This window comes from Oreochromis aureus, linkage group 3, assembly GCF_013358895.1.
Source record: "Oreochromis aureus strain Israel breed Guangdong linkage group 3, ZZ_aureus, whole genome shotgun sequence".
In the NCBI taxonomy this organism is placed as follows: Eukaryota; Metazoa; Chordata; class Actinopteri; order Cichliformes; family Cichlidae; genus Oreochromis; species Oreochromis aureus.
In genome coordinates, this window is record NC_052944.1 from 121,956,148 (window position 1) to 121,976,069 (window position 19,922).

A 19,922-nucleotide genomic window follows, 5' to 3' on the forward strand; every position below is an offset into this window, starting at 1 on the left:
TCTTCACTTAGTGTGCATGACATACTCTCTGAATCAAACATACCTGTTAGGGAACACTAGTCACTGACTGATACCGGAGTGTAAAGCAACTCACTAGTAGGGATGGGTATCGAAAACCGGTTCTTGTTGAGAACCGGTTCCCACTGTTTCAATTCCTTGGAATCGTTTGCCATTTTTGCAAACGATTCCCTTATCGATTCCAGTCGCCCCGAATGACGTCACCACGTTGCGGAGCGTCATTTACCTGGCAGGAAACATGGCGGCTCAAACGCTCAAAAGTTTGTTTATACTTTACGAGAACGGATGACAACAGGGAACTTGCAATACTTGCAAAGTAGATATTTCATTTAAGGGAGGAAACACTACGAACATGCAAAAGCATTTGCTCACAAAACACGCGACAACCTTAAATGAATGTCGTGTTTTTAATTCCGCTCCGGACTCGTGAATCTGAACTCAGCAGCAGCGGTAACGTTTGCACATCCTCTCCCGTTAATGCGGCAGGTAAATAATCAACTAAAAGTGCATATTATGTTAGCGCGATCTGCCTTATTACAAAACCTGCCATTACTGTGCATTTAGGTGACCATGATGAGAGAGACAGACAGAGTCTGGCTGGCTCAGCTGCTGGCAGTTGTCGCTGCAGTCTACAGGTAGCGTCTCCTTTCAGGCCAGGATAGATGAATGTCACCGAGCAGTCACTAAGTTTGTGGTCAAAGCCTTGCACCCATTTGTCACAGCAGATGCCCCCGATTTTCGGTAAGTGAAGGTGTTTAATTGCAGGCAGGGCCATTACTGGATATTCTTGTGTAATTGCTACAGAATAATTTATGTTATAGTACAGAAGAATATTTATTTTATTATTTTACATTTACATTTTTTTCCTGGGGACCCTGTGACACCCCATTGAAGGCTGGTTCTCTTGAGATCGCACTGTTGGGTTTGTAAGGCCATGTTACTCCTAAATTTCTATCTTGTTCAAAGAGAAGATAAAAACAAAGTTCTAAGCTAATCGACCCGAGTGTTCTCCTTTTTCAAAAGAATCGATAAGAGAATCGATAAAGAATCGAATCGTTAAACAGAATCGAAAATGGAATCGGAATCGTGAAAATCTTATCAATACCCATCCCTACTCACTAGCCCTGCCAACTCTTAGTGAACCCATAGTAACAGTCTTCTCATCAGGGAGGCTACTACAGCAGTGAACATATATGGTTTCTGGGTCTGTTGCATTTGTGAGGGTTTCATCAGCACCGCCTATGCTACCCCTCTGGTTACATGAGATGGCTGGTTTACAGCAGCATTGGAGGGAGGAAGGACTGACATACATACTATCATGTGACCCCCTATGAGCAAGCATTTTGGCGACAGTGGGAAGGAAAAACTCCCTTTTAACAGGAAGAAACCTCTGGCAGAACCAGCCTCAGGGAGGGGCGGGGCCATCTGCTGCGACCAGTTGGGGTGAGAGAAGGAAAACAGGATAAAGACATGCTGTGGAAGAGAGAAAGAGATTAATAACAGGTATAATTCAATGCAGAGAGGTCTATTAGAACATACGGAATGAGAAAGGTGAGTGGAAAGGAAAATCTCAATGCATCATGGGAATCCCTCCGGCAGCCTACGTCTATTGCAGCATAACTAAGGGAGGATTCAGGGTCACCTGGTCAAGCCCTAACTATATGCTTTAGCAAAAAGGAAAGTTTGAAGCCTAATCTTAAAAGTAGAGATAGTGTCTAGGAGGTCATTAAGATAAGATGGGGCCTGATTATTTAAGACCTTGTAAGTGAGGAGCAGGATTTTGAATTCAATTCTGGATTTAACAGGAAGCCAATGAAGGGAAGGTAATACAGGAGAAATATGCTCTCTCTTTCTAGTCCCTGTCAGGACTCTTGCTGCAGCATTTTGGATTAACTTAAGACTTTTTGGGGAGTTTTTAGGACATCCTCATAACAATGAATTACAGTAGTCCAGCCTGGAAGTAATAAATGAAAAATAAAAGAAAATTAGTTTTTGACTCTGAGACAGGATATTTCTAATTTTAGAGATGTTGCGCAAATGGAAGAAAGCAGTCTTACATATTTGTTTAATATGTGCATTGAAGGACATGTCCTGGTCAAAAATGACTCCAAGGTTCCTCACAGCATTACTGGAGGCCAAGGTGATGCCATCCAGAGTAAGGATCTGCTTAGATACCATATTTCTAAGATTTTCAGGGCCGAGTACAATAACCTCAGTTTGATCTGAATTAAGAAGCAGAAAGTTAGCGGCCATCCAGGTCTTTATGTCTTTAAGACATTCCTGCAGTTTAACTAATTGGTGTGTGTTATCTGGCTTCATGGACAGATAGAGCTGCGTGTCATCTGCATAGCAGTGAAAATGTATACTATGCCTTCTGATGATACTGCCTAGGGGAAGCATGTATAATGTAAACAGAATTGGTCCTAGCACTGAACCCTGTGGAACACCATAATTGACCTCAGTGTGTGAAGAGGACTCTTCATTTACATGAACAAATTGGAGTCTATTAGATAGATATGATACAAACCACTGCAGTGCAGTACCTGTAATACCTACAGCATGTTCTAATCGCTCTAATAGGATATTATGGTCAACAGTATCGAACGCAGCACTGAGGTCTAGCAGGACAAGCACAGAGATGAGTCCACTGTCAGAGGCCATAAGAAGATCATTTGTAACCTTCACTAAAGCTGTTTCTGTGCTGTGATGAGCTCTGAAACCTGACTGAAACTCTTCAAATAAGCCATTCCTCTGCAGATGATCTGTTAGCTGTTTGACAACTACTCTTTCAAGGATTTTTGATATGAAAGGAAGGTTGGAGATTGGCCTATAATTAGCTAAGACAGTTGGGTCTAGAGATGCTTTTTGAGTAAAGGTTTAACTACAGCCAGCTTGAAGGCCTGTGGTGTTAGAGATAGGTTGATCATATTTAAGATTGAAGAATTAATTAATGGCAGGACTTCTGTGAGCAGTTTTGTAGGAATGGGGTCGAAAAGACACGTTGATGGTTTGGAGGAATATATTATTGAAGTTAACTCAGAAAGATCATTTGGAGAAACAGCTAACTTAACATCAATGGTACTAAAAGTAGCCGTAGATAATATTACATCTGTGGGATGATTATTGGCAATTTGTTCTCTAATGATAAAAATGTTATTTGTGAAGAAGTTCATGAAGTCATTACTAGTTAACGTTAAAGGGATGGTTGGCTCAGTAGTGCTCTGACTTTTTGTCAGCCTGGCTACAGTGCTGAAGAGAAACCTGGGGTTGTTCTTATTTTCTTCAATCAGTGACGAATAGTAAGATGTTCTGGCTTTATGGAGGGCTTTCTTATAAAGCAGCAAACTATTTCTCCAGGCTAAATGATGATCCTCTAAATTTGTGACACGCCATTTCCTCTCCAGCTTAGGAGTTATCTGCTTTAGGCTCATGTTTGAGAATTATACCACGGAGTCAGGGACTTCGGATTTGAGGCCTTAGTTTTCACAGGAGCTACAGTATCCAGAGTCGTACGTAGTGAGGAGGTAAAATTATTAACAAGATAATCAACCTCTGTTGGAGTAGCGTTCAGATAGCTGCTCTGCTCTGTGTTGGTACAGGGCATTGAAGATGATAACAGTGGGTGGATTATATTCTTACACTTAGTTACAGCACTTTCAGAAAGACATCTACTTTGATAAAGTCTACTCTCCGCTGCTGTGTAATCAATTATTGTAAATGTAAATGTTATCAGGAAATGATCAGACAGCAGAGGGTTTTCAGGAAACACTGTTAAATGTTCAGTTTCTATGCCATATGTTAAAACAAGATCTAGAGTGTGATTAAAGTGGTGGGTGGGTTCTTTTACATTTTGAGAGAAGCCAATTGAGTCTAATAACAGATTAAATGCCATGTTGACACTGTCATTTTTAGCATCTACATGGATGTTAAAATCACCCACAATAATTATTTTATCTGAGCTGAGCACTAAATCAGATAAAAAGTCTGAGAAATCAGAGAGAAAGTCTGTGTAAGGCCCAGGTGGACGATAGATGATAACAAGTAAGACTGGTTTCTGAGTTTTACAGCTGGGTTGGACAAGGTTAAGCATCAGGCTTTCAAATGAATTAAACGTCTGTCTTGGTCTTTCGTTAATTAATAGGCTGGTGTGAAAAATTGCTGCAACACCGCCCCCTCGGCCTGTGCTTCGAGGTTTCTGGTAGTTAGAATGACTCGGGGGTGTTGATTCATTAGCCCATCCACGGAACCGTTGTTCAGCGACAACACAGACCATCCTGTTGTTGAACCGATGTTGTTGTGGAAATTCCCATTTAATAAAGCCTGCAGAAAAACCGTGAACGGTAGCTAGCATCGTTTAATCAAAAAAACGAACAAAACTCCAAGCTTGGTGAGAGAAGTCATCGCCGGGGCAGATTGTCGGCAGAGTCTCCACCTGAGCCCAGCATGGCCATGGGAAACCAAAGTTAAGTCTTAGTCTTATAAAAATAAATAAATCTAGAAGGTTGTGAACAGAGATGAAAAAAGATATAATTTAATGAGAGTTTAATGCTATTCACTCTTAGGCTACGTCTACACTAAGGCGGATAAATTTGAAAATGGCTATCATTTACAATCGTTTTCAAAGAGTTGTTCATTCACACTGAAACGACTGAAAACGCTTATGTCCTGCATGCATGAAACATAAGACAATTCGACCTGCATCATTTCTGTCTGCCGTTTATTTGCCTGCCGGGTCTTTTAAAAAATGTTGAGGAGTTAAATGGACTAACAATGAGGTGGAGTTGTTTCTGCAAGTTACAAAAAAAATACAAAGTTCCAAAAGTGAGTTAGAATTAAAAAAATTGAAGAAAAGCTATCTGGAGCATGCACAAATTGACATTAATTTTTATTATGTGTGGATGGAAAAAGTATGCATTTTCAAACGAAAACGTATTAGTGTGGACATGGCCTTAGTGGCTGCAGTGAGCCTGTTTTTGACTGCAGAGCTTTAGCAGGGCACGGTCTGAGGCACAGTTGTGGGTAAGGCAGATACACCAGACTTATCCCCAATCATGCCTCTCGGGCTTAAAACAGAATGAACTAGGTCCTGTTGTTGTTGTTGATGTGTGTAGGCTGAGAACTACAGGGAGATGTTTTTCTGTACATTAAAAGGAAAGCAGCCCTGCACAAATGCATTTATGTATTTCAGTGCTCTTCATAAAGAAAGACCACAATGTGCTTTGAAAAGCCAACACGCACTATAAAATAATGGAACTGAAAACAATTTAATAACTAAATGAATTTAGAGGGGACTCAGGTGAAAGACACAGAAGCAGGACGAAATTGACAAAAAAGAGCATTTGTCCAAATGCAAAAGTGAAAAATGAGGAAACACAAAGTCTATAACACAGAACTCCAAAGCAAGCACAGAAAAAGAAGACAGAATATACACTGGGAGCTACCTGCAAACAAGAGATGTGGTCGCAAATTTTCAAGCCGACAGGTGCTCTTCTACAGTAGGATGTGGCAGGACGTGAAATATTCAAAAACAAATATATGGTCCACTGTTTGTGTGACAGAGGCAGACATTTCTCTGTGTGCATGTGGAGAAATCGGCTTTCAAATCAGAACATGAACAGGTTTCAGGTGGCATTAAAACTAGGGATGCACCGATACCGATACTGGTATCGGGTATCGGGGCCGATACTGTAAAATGTGTGCGTACTCGTACTCGTAAAGGTTAACCGATACCATGAACCGATACTAATGTAGCCCGGATGGGAATTTGGGAGTGGATACTCACAATTCCCATGGACTTAAACGCCACGGTAACATAAGGTGTTCACAGTTGATGTTATGTGATGTAACTCTACCCTGAATATAATTTGCCCTGTAATATGTCGCAAGGTAAATACAGGTAATTAGAGCAATCAAACTGTTATGTTAATCATAAAAGTATTATTTTATGGTATGTAACTCTGAAGGGAGTTAAAATATTTTTCAAAGTTCTCATTTTCTGGAGGCCTGTGAAGGTAGCATAAAACGGGACCTTGCATGGGGAGATGCACGAGGTTAGCTGAACCAAAGTGAGAGACTCGGCTAGTTTTACTGAGGTTAACCAGCACAAAAGAGTGTGTGACTAGAAAGCTGAGCGTGTGGGAGCTTCACAACAGAGTGTGGGTGAAGTGACTTTTTGTTTCAATGGTGGCACCACCGTGCTGTGTTTCCAGCTACGACCGCCGAGGCTAAAGGCTAGCCCGGACTGCTTGGCTTCGCCAAGGAGGCAGCCGCTATGGACTGTCGGAGAGCTGGACAGTGACGGGCTAACGCGCTGTAGCAGAGACAGCATCGGGTCCGCAGGGAGTGGATTTAGTGTGGGACTGGTGAACGGCGACCTACCGAGCAACGGAACTGTAAGTCAGACTTTTGTGCTCTTACTGGGGAGAAGAGGATTTTTCTCCATCGTCCGGCGTGAGCAGCAAACAGGCCTGCAACAAGTGTGAGTGTGTGTGGGGCCCATGTGTGAATATTGTGTGTTTAGTGGATTTATATAACGTGTTTTGGAGTGTATATTAGTGAGTCACTTACCAAAAGGTGATAACATAAGTTGGGTTGTTTAATATAATTTGAAAGGGAATTATGTCATTTATACAGTGTATTTCATTTGGTTAAGGAATTGGAATATCATTTGAGTTTAAAAAAGGGATGTGTTGTACAGTATCTGTCTCTGCCCTTACGTTCAGTAAGCGTTTTGTTTGGGTTAAAGAGTTGTCTGGGGTCGTTTCTTTACTACTGGTTAAGTTTAACTTGTGTGTGGTAGAAGTATCGGTTTTTGTACTCGGTATCGGCAAGTACTCAGATCCAAGTATCGGTATCGGATCGGTTTGAAAAAATTGGTATCGTTGCATCCCTAATTAAAACACATTAAAACAATGCTGCACTGACACAGAGGTCAGAGGTCATTAACAGTAAAGATACCAAGGGGGGAAAACAGCTGACAGCAAAGGCAGGGAGGTTTCCTTTCCAGCTAAACAGAAGAGGAATATAAAGATAATTAAGGTGACAGTTTGAATCAGTCATATTTCATTCAATACGGTGGTGTACTGACAGATCCAGGATCAGTCCAAATCATCAGCAGTTTGATCCACGTATGGATTGAAGTGTATCTGTGAAAATGTTGGACTGTTCCTTTATCAGTGTGTAACAGTGTGTATGAGAGCCATGTAATGTCTATGTGTGCATGCTGACTGTGCTGCTCTGACCCCTCCTCCTTTCAGGGTGGAGCCTGCTGGAGTCCGATGGTTGAGACCAGGTCTGAGGAAGTGTAAGTGTGTTTTTAATGGGATTCATGAAAACAAAGCAGCACACATTCAACCATCTTCATCATGTCAGGAGTCATCATCAAAGTGTCAATCAATGAACAGATGATGGATCAATAACTGCAGCTGGATTGTGTTTGTTCTCTCCATCAGATTCCTGTCAACTCACAATCGACACAAACACAGTGAACACAAAGCTCCAACTGTCTGACAACAACAGGAAGGTGACACATGTGGAGGAGGTTCAGTCATATCCTGATCATCCAGGGAGATTTGATGTTCAACAGCTGCTATGTAGAAATGGTCTGACTGGTCGCTGTTACTGGGAGGTTGAGTGGAGAGGAAATGTTTATATATCTGTGAGTTACAGAAGAATCAGAAGGAAAGGAGACAGTTATAACTGTCTGTTTGGAAACAATGATCAGTCCTGGAGTCTGAACTGCTCTCGTAATGGTCCTCAGTTTGTCTGGCACAATAACAGAAAAACATCCATCTCCTCCTCCTCCTCCTCCTCCTCTAACAGAGCAGCAGTGTATGTGGACTGTCCTGCTGGCACTCTGTCCTTCTACAGAGTCTCCTCTGACACTCTGATCCACCTCCACACCTTCAACACCACATTCACTGAAACTCTTTATCCTGGGTTTACATTCTCTTCTGGTTCCTCAGTGTCCCTGTGCTGAGTGTAAAGAGCGTCTCCTGTTAGAGAAACACTCTGACTGTTGAACAGATAGTTCAGTCTGTACATGTCTGTCTCTTTCACTCACAAACACGTTTTCACATTCATGGATTCAATCAGTTGATGTTTGAAACTCTTCTAAATGATTCCTTGTAAATGTTTTCCTCTTCAGTCCTTTAAAGATGGAAGCTCCCATTATTCCAGGATCCACATGTTGTTTTTCTGTCTTTTTCCACTTAAAAGCTTCATAGTGAATATCAGTATGTTGTGTTTCTCTGAAGCTCAATTTACAACCAGCTCCTCTGCATTTTCAACAAGTCTGAGCTCATTAAAATTAATCCAAATGTTTGATTTCTCTTTCTTAATGGGATGTTTCCATCATAAGTGGACATCCAATAGAACTCAGTGTATCAAATATTAAAGACATTCAGCATCTCTCATGTTTCTCTCTTTCTATAAAGCAGCTGCTTTTCTTTGATCCCATCAAAGATCACAATCACATGAACTTCCATATTGATCAGATCAATACATACAGCTCTGATGTCACTAACATCTCCTTGAACTCTTCATTGATGCTGATTTGTGAAGGTGGAGCCAAGATGGCGACCTGTGTGGACGCTTCTCTGTAAGCTCCTGAATTTCTGATGAGTACCTAATGTTTTAAATGATCTAAACAGACTAGAAGTGACTCATTGCACTTGTGTTTTGCGTACGTACAGGACATCTTTATATCCTAAAATCAGGCCGAACTTTCATTTTTACCCCATCGAATTCCGATACAGTGAAGTGTTAGCTTGTACAGAAACATTTAGCTAACAGCCACGGGATAAGCTTGCAAAATGGCCAAAAACGAGGCAAGAAGAAAGGAAGGACTGATAATGGATTTGGAGCCAGATAAAACCTTTCCAGGCCTATGCAAACCTCTTCCTCCAACCCCTCTTAATAGCCCCAACCCAAAGAAGAGCTGCATTGAAGCTCATGAGGTGAGAGAGGAAGCTGTATCCAATGCCGACATCTTAAAAGCTATTAATGGGCTGAATGACAGATTATCCAAATTCGAACAAATGGTGAACAGAAACATGGCGGAGATTATTGCAATGCGGGATCATGTGAAAGGTCTTGAAATACAGAGTAAAGAGACAGAGGTAACTGTGAAGAAGCTGAAAGTTCGCATTGCTGCACTTCAGGAGAAACAAGAGGAGACGGAGAGATATTGCTGGCGATGTTATTAGATATTGCTGCATTACTGAATCTCCCAGAGCATAGTAACGAAGATATAAGAAAAGAGGTGATGGATATAATCGCCCTGATCATCCCAGAAGAAAAAAACAAATTCGAGTTCATGATAGATACTGTTCACAGAGTTGGTCGAACAAGAGATGAAAACAGCTCTGGCCCCATCATTATACAGTTCACCATGCGCACCTTCCGACACAAAGTGTGGAGAGCTTCCCTCAACTCTGATGTGATGAAGAAGAAGAATCTCAAATTGGCAGATGATCTCACCTACATGGAGAGACAGTGCAAAAATAAACTGTGGCCAATTGTCAAACAAGCCCATGACGAGGGAAAGAAGACCAAATGGGTTTGTCCTGTGGCTATCATTGATGGTGTAAGAGACACTGCATAAATAAGAGATTACTGAAAGATCAGCAAGATGACTGAAATACCTTAAGTTCACTCTGTAAATTACCTAACATTAACAGGTATTTCAACTACCTCAGGCTCTCAGTGTTATTGTTCAATATTTAATAATTTCGAGGCACTTGTACATTGTTTTCTTTTTTCTGGTTTTTGCTTGAAATATCTCAGGTTCATTAGGTAATATATGTTTACAACGAATAATAACCCCTTTATATTTTCTATAAAACTTTTCATACCTCCAAGTTAGTCGTACCAATATTTGGCAAACATTATTATGGTAATGTTTGGACTTGTTTATGCTCTACAATGTGAGTAGTTAAACATTCTACTTTTATTGGAGTATAAATGTTAATTTGCTTAAGCATTTGGGTAACTTCAAGTCAAGTTGGCTTTATTGTCACTTCAGCCATATACAGTTTGTACACAGTGAGGCGAAACAGCGTTCCTCCAGGGCCAACTTCATCGGGGAAAAGAAAAACAAACAGAGTCTGAAGATTTTTACTTAGGTACTCAATACTTAGTGTTCCCTTTTGAGAGTATCTTCTTTAGGTGTTTATACTTAGCACCTTATAAGTTTCTAGTTAATTTAACAGACATCCAGTTCACTTTATTCATTCCCTTTTTCCCTTATGACAGACTTACATTTCAGCTCCTTAAAAATACCATCCCTTAATGTTCAAATTATTCATGACAGGACCAAAAGAAAGTACATTTTCATTTTCTGTAGATGGAAAAATGCTGATTTGATTTTTCTACAAAAAACTCATTCGAGTGCTAATGATGTAAAATTCTGGAAAGCACAGTGGGGTGATCAGTGTTATTTTGGCCATGCCTCTCAACATTCGGCAGGCGTACCCATTCTCCTTAACAACTTTAAAGGTAACATTATTAAGTCATTGTCTTCAGATGAAGGTAGATGGATTGTTCTGGTTTTCAAATTGGACAACACCTTCTTTATAGTCTGTAATTTATATAGTCATAACAACACAACTCAGGCCAAATCTATGTGCATAGAATTATCTGAGGAACTTGATTTTCTTAAATCAAAACACAGGGGAGCCCAAATGATTCTTGGAGGAGATTATAATGATGCTCCATATGATCTTATAGATAGAGCACCAATAAGAACATCTCAACACTCAAAATTTAAAAGCACTGTGTTTTGTTTGTGAACAACTTGCAGTTATAGATGTATGTGGATTCTTAAACTCTGATACAAAAGAGTTTACCTGGAGCAATGCAAATAGATCTCTACAATCCAGAATTGACTTGTGGTTAATATCTTCTTCGTGTTTACATTTTGTTTCAGAATCTTATCATGATTTTGCTCCATTAACTGATCACAAATTGATCACAATTCACTTATTTGGCAATAAACAAAGTCAAAGTAAACCAAGGGTTTTTGGAAGCTAAATAATAATTTATTGAATGATGATGCATTTTGTATTATAGTATCACTAATCATTTAGAGATCTCAAAACATGTTGGTTCATTCTACAATGATATATACAAATCAAATTGTAAAATCAATGATTGTGATAGATTTATCAAGTCAGTTAAAAATTTTGCACCAACTATCTCAGAAAACTTTAAAACTAATTGTGAACGTCCCATAACAAAATCAGAAATTTCAGAGGCAATTCGATCAATGAAAAAGGGCAAATCTCAAGGCAATGATGGTTTATCAGTGGAATTTTATTTACATTTCTGGGATATCATGTTGATCCTTTATTAAAATTATTTAAGGAATGCCTTGATAGAAAAGAAATGTCCACAAGCATTAAACAGGGTATTATAACTTTAATTCCTAAACCTGATAAAGATCTTCTTGTTATAGAAAATTGGAGACCTATCACACTTTTGAACATAGATTATAAGATTATCTCATTGGTCTATACCAAAAGATTTTTAAAAAAGGTCTTTATGAGATCATAGCTGAAACGCAAACCGGATTTATGACCAACCGCCATATCAGTTCAAACATAAGGCTTATTTTTGACCTATTAGACTATTCTGAAAATATAGATGATGATTCCCTTATTGTGTTTCTTGATTTTTATCAAGCTTTCAATGCAGTGCAACATTATTTCTTATTTAAAGCACTCAAAACTTTTGGTTTTGGTCCAAACTTTGTCTCAACTATCGAAATGTTTTATAAAAATATTGACAGTTGTGTTATACTATATCCAAATACTACTAAAAGATTTCCAGTCATGAGATCTGTTCGCCAGGGTTGCCCAATTTCCCCCTTTTTATTTTTGATTGTGGCTGAACTACTTTCATTACACAGTAATTAAAGGTTTATCTGTTTTTGGTAGAGAAATCAAATAGACTCAACTAGCAGATAACACTGTTTTATTCTTAACCTCCTAGGACCTGACGTCCACATATGTGGACATCACATTTTGGCATATCTAGACCAAAATACTTAATTTTTCTCTACAAGGGCCTGATATCCACTTACGAGGACATTATACTGCCACTGTTCTATCAAAATTTGAAACAAATGCCCTCATATGTGGATCTCACTTTTCTCAAAAACAAAAATTAGGTAAGAAATTCTTTTTGGTAATTCTTTGTTTTTACATTCTTTAGGTCCCAATCAACCCAAATAGCAAAGAAAAATTAAAAATGCATGCCATGAAAGAGTTCGGGTCTTAGTAGGTTAAAAAACAAAGATTAGATTAAAAATGCTATTTCATTAATAGATGAATTCTCAACTGCCACCGGATTAAAACTATTACAGTATATCAAAGTTACCAGTTAAAATGTCTGCAGTTTATCAACAGGCATTGTTGGCTTGGAAACTATGTTATTCACATAACTTTTCTCCACATAGATCTATTATCTGGAATAACGAATGTATTACTAAAAGGAACAAATGACTTTATTTGCAGAACTGGATTGATAAAAATATAATCTATTTAAAAGACTTATTTGACTCTGAAGGCCAAATACTGACTGAGTTGATGAAAAGCTACAAAAAACAGAACGCACTACATGCATCCATTAACACCAATTTATATAAATGGTATTGGTCTCTTAAGCAAGAAATACACCAATAAACATATTAGAGAATGTTTGCACAATGCTAAGAAAATTACTCCAAGAGGGAAGTTTATATGGAATGCTATTTTTGAAAATATCAACTGGGATAAGGCGTGGCTTGTTCCTTTTAAATTTTGTATTACAAACATAGTAAGAGAATTACATTTGAAAATATTACATACAAAATATTAAATAACATATGTATCATGCCATCCAACACATACATTTCAAAATTCTGTGACATTGATAGAAAATGTACCTTTTGTAAAACTGAACTTGAAAGTGTAAATCGTTTGTTTTATGGATGTTTGTATAGTGCTACATTTTGGAGAGAACTTGGAAATTATATACTGTGCAAAACAACATACGAAGTCAAAACTGAATGGAAGAACATTATCGCTTACTTTGAAACTAAAGAAAAAAAATCTGTGCCGTTGTCAATCTTTATATCTTATTAGGGAAATTCAATTTACATAAATGTAAATTTCAAAACTCGACCCCATCATTTAATTTGTTTTTGATTGAAATTGAATATTACTTAAACTCTCTTAAATTAACTTCAAATAAAAAAGGTTTATCATTGATTGAAATTCATTCAGAAATTTTTAACAAATGAACTGTCACAGATACAACTTTCAAGTACAAAGTTGTTATGAAGCCTGTCACATGATATTGCAATATGGCATTTAGTTGTTCAGGAAGGGGGAAAGTTTTAGGAAAGATGGCGGTGTTATGAGATGTGAGAGATTTGCGACGTTTAGCGCAAATCTTGTTATTATTTATTGTGTAGTTTAGTCAATAGTTTTGTTGTGTGTGTCAGAACAATGAGTCGACTGCTGAATGTTACAGGTGTTACGGGAGTAATACATCTCCTGTTGTCAGGCCTGCAGGTATCAGGCTGTTGTTCTTCTTTACCTCATAGTGGACAGAAATTATTTTTTGGAGTGGCACAAATAATTTTTGTGGATTCAGATTTGATGCAGATTGTGATGCAGATGCAGATTGACAGCATTTATAGAATGACTATTAAAATTCAGCGAGTGTCAATAATGTTAATGTGCTTATGTTAGTAATACACCGAGTGCTAATATAACAGCTTTAAGATGCGTTTGTAGATATTATTACGTGTTTTACCGTCTTTATGGTGCTAGCTTAAAGTTACGGTGTAAACGTTAGCTTATATTGTAGTAAAGCTGTTACTGTTTAAACGATGTTGGGACAGAAATATTAGCTTCTGTCATGACTGATGAAGTTACTAGTTAATAAAGGTTCCAGTAAAGTGATTAATCGCAGCCACAGATTGACAGTAAATATCCCGATTAGCTTCAATGCATCTGTAATGAATATGTGCAAGTTTCAGTGCTTAGTATGATACTTATACTGACCCAGGGTCAGTGTAAATACAATCCTAGCTGTGTGAACAAAGCCTGGCTCCTGTAATCCTGCATGACAAACCTCAGGATGCAGGTTATTATTACTCTTTCCTGCTGGCACACCTGTCACACCTGAGAGTCAGCTAGAAACTTACAGTGACGTGGACATCATGCAAAGACTGCCAGACTCTGTAATACTGTAAATGATCAGTGACTCAGGTTAACACTAAACTTTAAACAGTACCTCTGTGTCTCTGTGTGTGCTGACCCAGATAGCAAGGAAACATTGAAACAATGTTGAGTCAATATCAGGCGACGTCATTGAATCAACGTTGAAGTGTGACGTTGACCTAACGTCACTCTTGTTTTTCATTAAAACAACAGTTAAATCATGACTGGAAATCTACCTTTCTTTATAGTTATTTTAACCAATACTAAACTACTGCATGTTTCCATCAATACTTAAACCACCTGAACACATAATTGCACTTATTCCTCAAACTGGACACCCTTTATAAAAATCAAATGTCTCACAATGTATCATGTCAATATTAATATCCTAAAATAAGAAAGCATTGCATGTGATGTAACAGAGAAAAAAAACCTAAACAAAAAAAAGTTAAATAGACATGTTTCGTTTGCTAAATACTTTATTAAAACACAGTTTTCTATTTACATTTATATTTTAACATAACTTTGTAGTTTTTACTCCGGGATGGGGACGGATGATGTGCGTCCTGCACCACCCAAACGGTCTGGGGCGTATCGGAGCCATTTCTGCACTGCCTGTGCAAAGACAAACTCTGACATAGAGTTTGCCCCTAACTGCTGCGTCAGGCCATCTAGGACAAAAATACACACACACACACAAAGAAAACCATAAGTGATGGTGTAACATTCTGCACTCAAGTATTAGTTGTTTTAACTGCTAAAAGTGTTTGATAGATTTTGCCTGTCACATATATATATTTGTATATGTAGCTTGCCATCACCAGTGCGTGAATATGTGTGTGAAAGGGTGGATGACTGAATGTGTAAAGTGCTTTGTGGTCCTTAGGGACTAGTCAAAGCGCTGTACAAATATAGGCAATTTACCATTTATACCATGTAAAATCTGAAATTCCAAGATGTTCGAACTTGCCTTGTAATAGTGGCCTCACAGAGTCTCTGGAATCTACAGAAAAACAAATCACAACAAGATGACATTCAGGAGTATAAACTGGTGTTTTGTAGATAAGTGCACAATGACATTGTGATTCAGCTTCAAAACAATTTTAAAAGCATACCATCTATAGGGAAGGCCTCGACGTCAGACTCTGCATGCTGATTGCAAAGCTGTGTCGTTTGGAGTGTTCTGCCGGAGTGGCGAAAGGTGCCGGAAGCTGGGAGGGGCATTATGATGCCTGCTGTCAGTGGGCTGGGGGGAAGACTGTGGAGTGGTGAGGGCTGTTTAGAAAAAGATAAATTTTTTAAAGTATTTAAAAATACAGACAACTTGTCCAAAAAGTTTCCATGTGTCACACACAGATATGTACACAGACACTGGACATTATTTTATTACCTGGTATTTTCACTCGAGGTGCCTGGGGAAACCGTTTTTTTGTGTGCTGCTCATCCTCTGAGTCACTATATGTGTACAGGGGATTTGGTCTAAAGAAATAAGTAGAAAAAGTTCAGAAGTAATTACAAATGTGCTTTTGGCATATTTTTTCCTAAAGGTACAGTTTGATTTATAATAACAAACACACAGGAAACGGAGATGTGCAAGAAGGTGCAGTATACAATGAATTTTTGAAGTGCACAAGTGTACATGTACACTATGTACACATAATATAGTCCAAAAAGTGTAAGTTTGGCTTTGCATTTTTTTAAAAATGCATCACAGATATGTACAAAAGACAAGATTATAAATTCTTAAAAATAAAAGATATGTTTGTGAATAAAAAAAGTTTTACTTGTGCTTTCTTTTATGACTGGTCTGAGTTTCAGCTTCAGACTGAAGGTCAGACGTATCACAGTGTTCACTTAGTCGTATGTGTGAAGGGACAGTTACTGTGTGTGTATATGTAAGCATTTAAACACTGAATATACTAAAATTAACAGTATTTTGTCTAAGGCTGCCATTGTAGGAATTCATGGCAGCGAGACAAAAACGTGGCGCACAGTGTGACGTCAAAATTGGCGCAGACCTTTGACGCTGCGTTTTCGCCGTTTTTCAGTCCACACATAAATGCAAAAACAGAGTTTTCGAAAATATCCACCTTGGCAGGCTTTTTTAGAAATCTAGATTTTCAGTGACCAAAAACGCTGTTTACGTGTGGACGAAAGGTGCAAACGCAATTGGTCGGTGAGCGTGCAACGTAAAGTTTGAATTGAGTGCGAATTGAAGCGGGTGCTCTCCAATCATTAAAAGTAACAAAGTCCTTGAACACATTTATACAGTTACCATTACGGTTATCAATCATATATCACAGATTTAGAATTTTTTGTAGTACTAAGCAACTACAGAGCGAAAGTCTGGGTCAAGCGCCGAGGCCACGGCAAGAACAAAGGAAAGCTCGAAGCGTTAAAGCTAGCTTTGTAAGGGAATATAACGAAGAAATTATGAAACGAAAATGTTTTCTTTGTTGATATACTTTGTTCGCAGTGCAATTTATTTGTTGCCGGATTGTAAGAAGTATACACAACGTAAATAACAGTAAAAAACTTGTTAATGTACAACATTAACAAGTTTTTTTTTTTACTGTTATTCAAATGCAAACATGGAAATAACGAGTAGAAAAAAAAATCATTCATTCTTACCTTATACTAATCGTGGTGCAGGTCGTGCATAAACTGATGCCTTCTTCGGTCAATTCCGCTGAGAGTAAATCAAATTGCCCGCTCTACTGTACAAGACAATACCTGGGGGGATGTACCAATGTGAGAGGGGTGCTGCGGAATAGTCCAAGTGATCGCTGCTTTAATTTCCGGTCAACTATACATAAATTGCACGTAGACACGATTTTTAAAGCTGGTGAACTAGACCAAGTCATTGATAACAAATGAACAATAAATCTACTTTCTCTGGTACTTTATACCCGATCAGTTGCAATGCAATTTAATGCTCAACTACAAATCGATGGTTTTTGATGATGACCGGAGCCGAATGATCGTCAACTATAAATAGACGTTTTCTCGATGTTGTTGTTGTCACCTGGTCGACTACAAATAGATCAAATATCAATGACAAAAAAACAACGGTGAATCAACATTGTTACAATGTCCCTATAGTAAGACCGTCGGTTTACCACAGTATTTCAATGTTGTTACAACATTGGCATTTCAACCCCGACCATATACGACGGTTCGGATGAAAAATCAACATAGATTCAATGTCGTCTTGCTATCTGGGGAGCATCTGGAATCAGATTGAGTCAGGCTACATCAGCTGAATCTGTTATTTGTAAATATCAATATTTTTTATTCAGGTGTAGGGATAATATTTAAGACTGCAGTGAAGCGATGTACCAGACATTTGTTTAAATACTTCTAGAAATCTGAGCTGTTGGTGTGGTAATAATATTAGAGCTAGCAATCTTTCTTACTGAATCTCTACTGTGAGTCATGTTACCTGAGATTAATTCTATGTTTACCTGTCAGCCTGGACAAATGTGCTGTGTGAAGGATGTAAATCAAATCAGATCTTAACTGCTTACATTTAAGGAGCCTGGTCATATTTAATTGTAATATGAACCAATGATTTCTAGATTGCTGATTCTAAGAGAGTCTTTGTGGAAATCCTGTTTGGCTTTTTGTCATTTTACTTCTCTTTTCCATTTTCCAGAACAGTTCGCCACAGTCGCTGTCCACACGGGTCAGTGGGACCAAGCAGCGCTCTGCTAATGTGAGGACTCTGACCAGCAACATCCAGCAAGACCCAGGCAATGTTTTCTATCTCCCAGCTGGAGTTTTTTGTTTGTGACTGGAGAGTCAGATATTTGTTGGAGCTGGAGGAACAGCCTCACACTTGCAGAGGTAAGTCAGTTTGTAGAGATCCCTCCCACCCTGGCTTTTATGTGCTAGATTTCTTATCTGAAACAGTAATATTTCAGTGACTGCTGCTTATATCACAGGTTAATACATGCTACTGATCCCTGATGGGAGAATCATCACCTCTGCCAACAAAGAAGCCTGGTGGATGTTTGTTTACAGACTGATGATGGGACATCATGCTCTGCATCTTCAAAGTTTGTCTCTTGATTATTATTCATACACAGTAATGTGAAGTATGCTCATAACTAGTATAACTGGACCAACCTGGTGCTCTTCATTTATGGAGGCTGTTGAGTCTGAATGTTGGATGTTGTGTATCTCGTGTTCTCTGGGCTTTGTTGTCCTCAGTCTGTTTGCAGGATCAGAAAACAAACCCAGGATGACCGTAAATGTTTCTTCTCCAGTTGGATGATGATAAGACTGTGACACGGGATGCCACCTTTAGTCTTGTGATGAAGCAAAGCTCAGGACAAAGTGTGATTAAATTGTACCCACATGTGTGCTGCTGAGAAGGATGTACAGGGGCACCTGCAGCCAAATCCAAGCCTCCTCAGGTTAGTTGTAGTTGCAGAATGCTTTAGGACTGAGACAGCTGAGGCATCAAATGTTTGATTAAACGGATGAAAAAGTTTCTTCCCTATAATTATCACTTTTTAAAATCTTTAGCAACTTCAGGTCTGTCAGCGTGCTGAGGTCACAGAAACAAGAAAAGAAGCTTCAGAGTGTTGTTTACAGTTTTCTGTCATCATGATCTCCCCTGAAGTTTATCACTATTATACAAGCATTAAGTCCACAGTACTGTAATGATGATTCTGACTTTGGTCACGGTTGCATAATATTTTAATAATATACAATTATTTTTTGTAATTCATATTTTTTCTGTTAATCAAAAATTTACTTTGTGAAATTTGTATTTGAGAATGCAGAATGTGACAATATATTTTGGTTCAATATTTAATTTCTTTCAGTTGCAATTGTTAAATCAATAATAAAAAAAATATATTCTAATTTAGCAAACTAATTTATCAAAAATATATATACATATATCTGTATTAGTTTTTATACATTAATTTGACACCTGTATTGAAAATACCATATTGTATTCATACAGAATCAGTTTGGTATCATTGTTTGTCTGATTGCTGAAACTAAGAACTAGTTTAGATCTAAAGTATCCATACTCGAGCTCTAATGTTTCTTCACCCTTGTGTGTGCTATATGTGATTTCCTACATGCTGACAGAGCAGAGCAGCAGTTTGTGCTCACAGATGGTGACGGTGTGGAGAGACGTTGGTGTTTCCTCAGAAGAACTAGCGGAGTCACCAAGGGCACGAGTCCATCTCACCACCTTGACTTGTTGATCAGTGGACACACTTGTCTCCCCTTTAAAGGAGATACTCTTAGAGAGAGACGATCAGAGTCATCCTCAAATGTTAGTGCTTTCAAATACCCAAACATTTTTAAAGGACAAAAACGAACATCCAACTTTGACTGTAACACAATTAAATCTTTGCATGTGTGTTTTCAAACTCTCAGATGGGCAGGATATCACTATTGGACTGTCTAACCTGCCGGAGCAGCACTGAATGACCACCACACATGAGCATGTTCCTGCAACATTCAGCAGCTTTGCTTTTGGTAAGTAGAGTTACCTAACTACAGTAACTCTAAACACATGATATCCATTTCTAACAGCCTGGTTACTTCCTGTCAGTTATTTTAGAAACCATGTGGTCACCTGACCTAACACTGTTTCTTCTTCTTCCCCTTAATGTTGAAGTGTCAAATGTCAAACAGCTGGAGAGGAAACTACACCAGTGTACTGGGCTG

General features: G+C 38.5%; 1 long non-coding RNA gene and 1 pseudogene across 1 annotated transcript; both read left to right on the forward strand.

Annotated features, from left to right (window-relative positions):
• The window catches only part of LOC120435212, a 91,279-nt pseudogene that overhangs the window by 38,621 nt on the left and 32,736 nt on the right, over positions 1-19,922 (forward strand).
• LOC120437999 lies at positions 18,038-18,878 on the forward strand. Its single transcript, XR_005611570.1, has 3 exons — positions 18,038-18,074; positions 18,173-18,646; positions 18,759-18,878. It is a non-coding gene; the product is annotated as an uncharacterized LOC120437999 (long non-coding RNA).